We start from the raw sequence: 10,348 nt of genomic DNA, 5'->3' as shown, positions 1-10,348 counted from the left end.
GCTGTTTGAGAGGCCTGACATTTATGCAGTATGAGCAGGAATGATTTAGCATTTAAAAACAAAATAAATCTCTCCGTGTAAGGGTGTTCACTATTGTAACTGATTGGAAATGAGGCAAATGTGGAGGTCTAGTGATGCTCCCTCTAAAAGAAAACTTCCCTTCTGTGGCTGTGCTGTCCCCTCCACAGAGGGGTGATGTTACCCCTGAAACCCGGCTGAGCGTCCAGCAGGATAATTAGTTGTTGTTTGGGGAGTGCCTTCAAATGTGCAAGTGTTAAATATTACTGGTGGGTTTTTTTGGTTGGTTTTTTTTTTTTTTTTAATTAGATTATTTGGTTTGTGCAAGAAGGATGCAATCCCAACAGCCAAGCCCTCTGGGATCTATTAATGTCATCGCATATGCAAGCAAGAATGCTAATAATGAGAAGCCCAATGTGTGCTGAGCTCCAAGACTGTCCAGACAGGAATCACAGAATCACACGGGGTTGGAAGGGACCTCTGGAGGTCATCTCGTCCACCCCCCTGCCAGAGCAGGTCCACCCAGAGCAGGTTGCACAGGAACCCATCCAGGTGGGGTTTGGAATATCTCCAGAGGGAAGACTCCACACCTTATCTGGGCAGCCTGTTTTAGGGCTCTGCCACCCTCAAAGGAAAGCAGTTTTTCCTCATGTTCAGATTTCCTGAGTTCCAGTTTGTGCCCATTGCCCCTTGTCCTGTCTCTGGGTGCCGCCGAAAAGAGTCTGTCCCCATCCTCTTGACACCCGCCCAATAGATATTGCTCAACATTGATGAGATGCCCTCTCAGTCTGTTCTTCTCCAGCTGAACAGCCCCAGGGCTTGCAGCCTTTCCTCAGCAAAGAGATGCTCCAAGTCCTTCATCATGTTTGTTGTCCACGGCTCTGGTGAGAACTCGGAGAAGGCGGCTGTTATAACAGAAGCTCCTTTGGTTTGCAATTTTTTCTCCTTGCTGTCGTGTGTGGTGACCTTTCCTTAAAGAAGAGTGAAAGGGAAGGAGGGAGAGGAAGGAGGCTCGGGGGGGGGGACACAGCAAGTAACAGAGATGCTGTCCATCCTGCTACACAGAGGCTGACCCCAGAGCCGTCCTGTCATTGATGGAGGCTCTTCATGCTGCTTCGCATTGCTTTGACCCAAGGTCTCCATCCTTGCCGGGGCTCGGTGCTCCTGGGGCTGCTCCAAATCCACCAGCTCCAGCAATAGCTCCTGATCTGTGTTGGTGAGGGAAAGGAATGCTGTGACCCCACAATTTCTTGAATTATTTGGTATAAAAGTCACCACTAAGTCACACATTCACTCTTCTACCTGCAAAGTGGCTTTTGAGGAGCAGCATTAATGCTTCTGATACCTTTGGAAGCTGCTCATTACCATGCGATGGGAGACAGCTTCTGCATGAGCCCAGCAGAAATACTCCTCTAATACATCTTTTCGCAGAGTTTTTTGCATATAATATTAAGCATTAAAATAATTTAATAAGGCATAAATCAACTTTTACTGTGGTGCCACTGCACAGGAAAAAAAGCACTCCTGGAAAGGCACCTGGATACACGATGGCCTCCTTTGGAGTGGGAGCAATTTGTATATTCAATATACCTTCTGTTGGTTCCTCTGTAAATCCCGTCTCAAAGCTGGTGTGCTCTCTGTACCCTACAACGGGACTTGATCAAGCAGTGTTGGTCTGCTTGAGGGTAGAGAGGCTCTGCAGAGAGATCTCAACAGGCTGGATTGATGGGCCGAGACCAACGGGATGAGGTTCAACAAGGCCAAGTGCCGGGTCCTGCCCTTGGGTCCCACCAAGCCCCTGCAGCGCTCCAGGCTGGGGGCAGAGTGGCTGGAGCTGCCTGGCAGAAAAGGACCTGGGGGTGTTGGTGGACTGTTGGCTGAACAGGAGCCAGCAGTGTGCCCAGGTGGCCAAGAAAGCCACCATCATCCTGGCCTGTATCAGGAAGGTCCCGAGTAGGGCCCGAGAGGTGATTGTCCCCCTGTACTCGGCACTGGTGAGGCCTCACCTTGAGTACTGTTTCCAGTTTTGGGCCCCCTACCATAAAAAAGACATTGAGGTGCTGGAGCGGGTCCAGAGAAGGGCGACAAAGATGGTGAGGGGTCTGGAGAATAAGTCTTATGAGGAGAGGTTGAGGGAACTGGGGTTATTCAGCCTGGAGAAGAGGAGGCTGAGGGGAGACCTTATTGCTCTCTCCAACTCCCTGAAAGGAGGGGGTAGAGAGGTGGGGGTCGGTCTCTTTTCTCACATCACAGGCGACAGGACAAGAGGAAATGGCCTCAAGTTGCACCAGGGGAGGTTCAGGCTGGATATTAGGAAAAATTTTTTCACTGAAAGGGTTCTCAGCCATTGGAATGGGCTGCCCAGGGAGGTGGTTGAGGCACCATCCCTGGAGGTGGTCAAAAGATGGGTTGATGAAGTGCTGGGAGGTATGGTTTAGTGATGATGTTCCTTGTTTGTTGTGTGGGTGTCTATTTTTGTCAGTCGGGTTGACGGTTGGACAAGATGATCTTTAAGGTCCCTTCCAACCTAGAAGATTCTGTGATTCTGTGATTCATCAGCCTTTGCAGCCACAGGATCACAGGATCACAGAATGATGGGGGGTTGGAAGGGAACCCATGATGGGGTTGGAACTTAATCCTCCCCAGGGAGTTAAATCCCGAGAGCCTCCCCCTCCCCACCGGAGCCGTGGGTCTGCTGGCTCCGTGCAGGGCTGGCTCACAGCAGTGCCCCCGAATTTCACACCCCAGCTCCCCGCCCACAGCGTGACAGCCCTGGGTTGGTAATTGCGACAACATTTTATGTTTATAGGTGAATGCTCTGGGCTGAGCCCATCTGGGCTGTCTCCTGGCAGCACCTCTTCAGTTGATTAATCACTGGGAGATGATAAATGAAAATATCAGCCTGAGAAATGTCTGCCCTGTGCTCCCGGCAGAGGCAAGAGCGCATGGTGAATAGTTTTCTCCCATCTCTTTCCCTTCGATTCCCTCTGTAGAGCTGTGTCTCTTGCACTGAGGAGCTCCACTCGTGCTCAGCCCCACTGGCTGTGAGCTGGAGCAGAGAGGGGTGTTGCAGCTGGGGCAGCGGTGAGGAGCGCTACGAGCATCCTTCCTCCCTGACGGCCGCGTCCTGGGACCGTCATCCCCCAAACTCTGGCACACTGTGTGTTTCATCCTTTCACGCTGTGCTTTGGGTCCTCCAGAGATGGGGGGAGCGGGGGAGAGCACTTGAGCCACATCTGTGAATTTTTTAGTTTTACAAAGGATGCAAAACTCTTCAGATAACTGGTTGGTTATCAGTATATCTAGCTGCCCCCTGAAAAACCCATGTCTTATCCACAGCTAAGAGCTGGTTTGGAAAGGTTTGGGTTTGGCTGGGATTTTATCCCATGAAATATTCTACAGTTTCAGTAAGTTTTGTATCCTATAGTGGGAGGCAAGACTTTTCAAACTCTTTGTGAAAAAAGGGGAGAACCCTAGGACTGGAGTGCAGAGATTTTCCATGACTCCGGGAGGCACTTCTGATGTGAATGTGACCAAAACTAGTACATACTTGCAAAAAAAGTTCTAGTTCTGAATTATCTCACTTATGGATAGGTAAAGTGATTTATCCGGGTATTCTTGATGTACAGCCCTATTGGCATCCGCAGTGTCTTTAGGTGACGCATCCTTCTGAAGGCTTTGCTGCTTCTGCTGTGTGATCTGCTCCCAACGAACTCCAGAGAACTAGTGATTTATCAGCTACCACTCTTTGGGGTGAGGAAAAGGCTAATGCTTTATGGATCTATCAGCATTCGTGTATGGCACACGGAATACAATATCCTGCCAAAGAGGGGAGGGATGTCTGCTACCTGCCAATCCATCATTTCTCCCAGTGCCCCATGGCAAACGCACTTTTCTTTTTTCCATCAGCCAACCTGTGAGTACTGTTATATAGTAAAGAGCTTCTCCCTTCTCCTCCTCCACAAATGGCTATGAAAGCCTGAAAATGCAACTTCTGCAGGGTGCAAAATAAGATGGAAAGGGTCATTTTGAGAGGGAGTAGCCATCATTGCCAGCAGCTCTCAGTTTCAGCAGGACACGCGAGATCTCAAGCGAAGCAGCTGGGCCATGGTCAGCACAAATGGATCACAGCAGGGGTGAGAAAGCCAGGCCAAAACATGCCTGCATAGGCTGCCAGGTATGTGCCAAAACCAGGCAGATGTGGCAACAGATGCTCCAGGTTTTTTCTCTTCTCCCCTGCCCCATGGTGATTGCCTCTGCCTTCCTATAGCAGGCAAGGCTCAGCTGACCTTGTCCCCATGGAACTCATCCATCCCTTCGACTGTGGGAGAGTAAGTGGAATGTCTTGATAACCTGGTGAGTGTCTACTGAGGAATACGAATCCCTCTCCTACGTCTCTCCTTGGCGTTTTAATTGATTCAGGGTTTTCCCAGTGGAGAACTTCATAAGAGCATTTGATAAAATCAGCTACACATGATCCTGCCTCTCATTACTTACAAGCTCGAGGCAGGTAGATGATTAAGTGAAATTTTTACGGTGTGAGCAGTTGTAACAAGGGAAATTATCATCCTGGATATGAGACAATGACTTGGCTCTTACTACATCTGCTGGCAGACAACTAACCCAATGACTTTGCCTCTGATCTTGAAGCAAGTTGTCTGCTTTTTCCTCCAGGACAAACCTGCACTTGCTCCCCTTGCACATTAGAAGGATAAGTCGCAGGGGCGTGCAGCACTTCAGCCTTTCTCTGGGCTGTTGCAGTCCTGATAGAGGTCAGAGAGTCTGTGATTGTCACCCGAGGAATGCTTCTGCAGGCACAGGGGTGGAGAGCATCCCTCGGGCTCGGGGCTGGGGCTGAGGGTGTTACAGAACACAGCAATTATTGTTGGTCCGTGGTTGGGAAGGGCACCCCCACTCTCCATCCAGCTGCATCCTTGAGCTTATTAACACAAGGGAAGTCAGTAACGCCAGCATGAAACTGGGAGAAATGAGTGAAAACCGTTTGTTCCATTAGGGGAAGTCTTCAGTTAAACTGTGAGTTCTTTTTTTTTTTCCTGCAGGACCTGTAAAGTATAACAGTGACTGAGAGAGTGAGCTGCCACTTGGGTTTTTTTAATGTTTCCTCAAGCTTTAACTCGCTTCTGACATAACTCCTTGTTGATAAATAAACTTTATTTTTGCAGGGAGTCATTGTCAAGATAATGACAGATCCTGCTGTGAAGCCAAAGCCAGTAAAGAGCAGTAATGTTATTTTCTAATTTGGTTTTAAATCTTAAAGCGCTCCCTCATCTTAGAGGAGATACCTAAATGCCGCCTGTTTGGCGCTGTGTGTAATTCTTTGCTATAATGGCATGCTTGACAATATCTGTGTACTTACCTGGAACAGTAAAAGCCTCCTGTACTTAAATGAAATACACACAGCAGGTTTGAAGATGAACACAGGGGATGCTTGAATGCCTTTTAGACAACCGTAATTCAGACCATAAACATAACATAGATTGCAACAGCATATAGAAAGGAGTGCTTCAAATACCAGCCTTTGTATTTCATGATTCGGTTCAACTGATTCCTAAGATAAAGCGATATTGTAATCGAAATGCAAACTGTTGCATAAACATAACAAATCCATCAGGGAATCAATGAAGGAGATGCAGAAAAGACACATTAACTCTCCAGCGAGGTGGGCTCCCGTGAGCTGAAGCTTGTGATGATATTTCACAGAAGGTAATTGTTTAATACTTGCAGGGGGCCCCCTTCACTCCTTGGTCAAAAATGTCAGTCGGTTCTCCTCTTTCCAGGCAACCAGCAAAGAACTAGTCCCAGATGTTTTCAAATTTAACCTGTCATTTGGGTCAGAAGACCAGGATCGTGTGTTACTAGTCTATGAAATTAAAGCTCCCCAAATGGTGTAGACTCCTGCATCAGAAACCTTCAGGGAATGCCTGGAAGCAAGATGTCTTTGGGAATTAACCAATGAACCCTGCCAGGAGAAATAAAAGATGTAGGACTCCCCTCTCCTTTTTAAGCTGGCAACTAAAATATGTGAGCATATAAAGAAATAGATGTTAAAGATGCGTTGATTTTGGTTATTGGTAGAATGACAAGGAGAAATGGAAACATTAGTGAGGCACGATGCTGAATAGATCATGGGATGGAAGGGTTACCAGCTTAGATTATTTTCTTTCTTTTTGGCTGAAACCATCTCTTGCTGTGTCTTCAGTCTTCTCATATTGTCCAGAGCTGGAAAACAAGCAGTCAAAAGAACAGTCTTTCGGGGTAAGAAAACTGGAACAGAACATAGTGCATTTAATAGTACATATGTAAAGTTTACTTAGATTGCGGATTAGAGACATCCAGAAATGAAACGAAATTAAATGAAATGAAAATGAGGAAAAGATAAATCCTCATCCGTGTCCCTGATGCCCCCCCCTTCACTCTGCTGAAATCAGGTGCAATTTGCACCGTGGAGCACCTGGTCCTCTGAGCAAAATGAAATTTCCGGATTCCTCCAAATTCCTGCAAAGCAGGACTTTTTGCTGCTGGGTTAGTGGAAGTTTTGTCAGCCCCGCTTACTAGACACAATAAATGGATAATAAATAGTGCAGTCTGCGGACAGCAACAGGCTCCGGCAATCCATTAACCAACCAGACATGTTGCTCATTCCAGCTTATTAGTCTCATATCCATAATATATTTTAACAATCTCTCCCTGGCAGGCATTTTCTTAGAACAAACCCACAGGTCGGACTTTCATTTTTCATCCCTTTTCAAAATTCAGAGTGAAAAAGAGCTGGTAGCAATCCATTAGTGATAATTTGATCCTGTATTTGTACTGGAAATTTTAAATGGATATTTTTTTCCTGCCCTTCTGCTTATGCTTCTTCTCTCATTGTTTTTGTCTGCAGAAGCAGCGTTGTGCAGGCAAGCAGTGAGGACACAACCTAGGCAAACACAATTTTGATGATTTTTTGTACATGGTCCCTGTTGTTTTTTGTTTTTTTTTTTTTTTAAATAAAGCCCTGGGGTTTTATTTTAAGCCAGGGCTCTCCCTGCCCTGCTCGTTTTCCACTTCACACAGTTGCTTGTCAAGTAACAACTACCACGGGCCCCTTCCAGCTGGGAGCACCCTGCTGGTGTGGAGGGGTTTTTATTGCTGGTGGGACGGAGCTGGGCTGTCCTGACCCTGCAGCAGGGCGTCCCCATGTCCCCATCGATGGGGGATGCAGGGTTTGAAGGTCTCTGTCGGGTCTTTAGCTTGGTGACTGAGGGGTTCCCAACAGCTCCAACTGGAAACTGGTGGGGAAATGCCTTGGCAGAGCCCACCCATGGCTGCCTGTAGCCCCTCTGGCAGCTTGACCGGTGTTCACGCAGTGGCACCCACACCGTGGGCACCCCTGGGCCCCCTCAGAGCCCGGTGCCAGCCTTGTGCTCGGCATCGCTCCGCACCCACCAGAGAGGGGCTCTGGGTCAGGGAGGGGAGACACAGGAGGAGGGGGAAGGGTTTGACCCCGAAAGAGGGGAGATCGAGACGAGATCTGGGGAAGAACTTCTTTGCTGTGAGGGTGGTTGCCCAGAGAAGCTGTGGCTGCGCCATCCCTGCCCCCCCAAGGCCAGGCTGGAGGGGGCTTGGAGCAACCTGGGCTGGTGGGGGCACCGGGGGGGCTTTAAGGTCACTTCCCACCCAAACCGTTCCGTGGGTTCCCGGTCAGGTCCCACTCACCGCCCATTACCCAACGAGCTCACCCCACCCGCGGGACGTGCAGAGGGGAGCCCACCCGCGCTTCCCCCCCCGCGTCGGACCCACGCGTGGGGCTGCGCAAAGAGCCGGCCCGACGTGCGCGGGGGCTTCACCGCACGGGCGGCAAAGGCGGGCGGGCCAGAGCAGCGCCCCTGCACCCGGGCACCGGCACCAGGCTAGGCCCCGGGCTGGGCACCTAGCGGGGCACCGGGCTGGGCACCGGCCCCGGGCTGGGCACCAATGGATATTTTTTTCCTGCCCTTCTGCTTATGCTTCTTCTCTCATTGTTTTTGTCTGCAGAAGCAGCGTTGTGCAGGCAAGCAGTGAGGACACAGCCTAGGCAAACACAATTTTGATGATTTTTTGTACATGGTCCCTGTTGTTTTTTGTTTTTTTTTTTTTTTAAATAAAGCCCTGGGGTTTTATTTTAAGCCAGGGCTCTCCCTGCCCTGCTCGTTTTCCACTTCACACAGTTGCTTGTCAAGTAACAACTACCACGGGCCCCTTCCAGCTGGGAGCACCCTGCTGGTGTGGAGGGGTTTTTATTGCTGGTGGGACGGAGCTGGGCTGTCCTGACCCTGCAGCAGGGCGTCCCCATGTCCCCATCGATGGGGGATGCAGGGTTTGAAGGTCTCTGTCGGGTCTTTAGCTTGGTGACTGAGGGGTTCCCAACAGCTCCAACTGGAAACTGGTGGGGAAATGCCTTGGCAGAGCCCACCCATGGCTGCCTGTAGCCCCTCTGGCAGCTTGACCGGTGTTCACGCAGTGGCACCCACACCGTGGGCACCCCTGGGCCCCCTCAGAGCCCGGTGCCAGCCTTGTGCTCGGCATCGCTCCGCACCCACCAGAGAGGGGCTCTGGGTCAGGGAGGGGAGACACAGGAGGAGGGGGAAGGGTTTGACCCCGAAAGAGGGGAGATCGAGACGAGATCTGGGGAAGAACTTCTTTGCTGTGAGGGTGGTTGCCCAGAGAAGCTGTGGCTGCGCCATCCCTGCCCCCCCAAGGCCAGGCTGGAGGGGGCTTGGAGCAACCTGGGCTGGTGGGGGCACCGGGGGGGCTTTAAGGTCACTTCCCACCCAAACCGTTCCGTGGGTTCCCGGTCAGGTCCCACTCACCGCCCATTACCCAACGAGCTCACCCCACCCGCGGGACGTGCAGAGGGGAGCCCACCCGCGCTTCCCCCCCCGCGTCGGACCCACGCGTGGGGCTGCGCAAAGAGCCGGCCCGACGTGCGCGGGGGCTTCACCGCACGGGCGGCAAAGGCGGGCGGGCCAGAGCAGCGCCCCTGCACCCGGGCACCGGCACCAGGCTAGGCCCCGGGCTGGGCACCTAGCGGGGCACCGGGCTGGGCACCGGCCCCGGGCCTAGGCAAACACAATTTTGATGATTTTTTGTACATGGTCCCTGTTGTTTTTTGTTTTTTTTTTTTTTTAAATAAAGCCCTGGGGTTTTATTTTAAGCCAGGGCTCTCCCTGCCCTGCTCGTTTTCCACTTCACACAGTTGCTTGTCAAGTAACAACTACCACGGGCCCCTTCCAGCTGGGAGCACCCTGCTGGTGTGGAGGGGTTTTTATTGCTGGTGGGACGGAGCTGGGCTGTCCTGACCCTGCAGCAGGGCGTCCCCATGTCCCCATCGATGGGGGATGCAGGGTTTGAAGGTCTCTGTCGGGTCTTTAGCTTGGTGACTGAGGGGTTCCCAACAGCTCCAACTGGAAACTGGTGGGGAAATGCCTTGGCAGAGCCCACCCATGGCTGCCTGTAGCCCCTCTGGCAGCTTGACCGGTGTTCACGCAGTGGCACCCACACCGTGGGCACCCCTGGGCCCCCTCAGAGCCCGGTGCCAGCCTTGTGCTCGGCATCGCTCCGCACCCACCAGAGAGGGGCTCTGGGTCAGGGAGGGGAGACACAGGAGGAGGGGGAAGGGTTTGACCCCGAAAGAGGGGAGATCGAGACGAGATCTGGGGAAGAACTTCTTTGCTGTGAGGGTGGTTGCCCAGAGAAGCTGTGGCTGCGCCATCCCTGCCCCCCCAAGGCCAGGCTGGAGGGGGCTTGGAGCAACCTGGGCTGGTGGGGGCACCGGGGGGGCTTTAAGGTCACTTCCCACCCAAACCGTTCCGTGGGTTCCCGGTCAGGTCCCACTCACCGCCCATTACCCAACGAGCTCACCCCACCCGCGGGACGTGCAGAGGGGAGCCCACCCGCGCTTCCCCCCCCGCGTCGGACCCACGCGTGGGGCTGCGCAAAGAGCCGGCCCGACGTGCGCGGGGGCTTCACCGCACGGGCGGCAAAGGCGGGCGGGCCAGAGCAGCGCCCCTGCACCCGGGCACCGGCACCAGGCTAGGCCCCGGGCTGGGCACCTAGCGGGGCACCGGGCTGGGCACCGGCCCCGGGCTGGGCACCAGCACCGAGCGGGGCCTGGGCACCGGCCCCGGGCTGGGCACCTAGCGGGGCACCGGGCTGGGCACCGGCCCCGGGCTGGGCACCTAGCGGGGCACCGGGCTGGGCACCGGCCCCGGGCTGGGCACCTAGCGGGGCACCGGGCTGGGCACCGGCCCCGGGCTGGGCACCAGCACCGAGCGGGGCCCTGGGCTGG

This window comes from Calidris pugnax, unplaced genomic scaffold, assembly GCF_001431845.1.
Source record: "Calidris pugnax isolate Ruff unplaced genomic scaffold, ASM143184v1 scaffold294, whole genome shotgun sequence".
Taxonomy (NCBI): domain Eukaryota; kingdom Metazoa; phylum Chordata; class Aves; order Charadriiformes; family Scolopacidae; genus Calidris; species Calidris pugnax.
The sequence above is the reverse complement of the archived record's forward strand: the minus strand, read 5'-3'. Positions refer to the sequence as shown.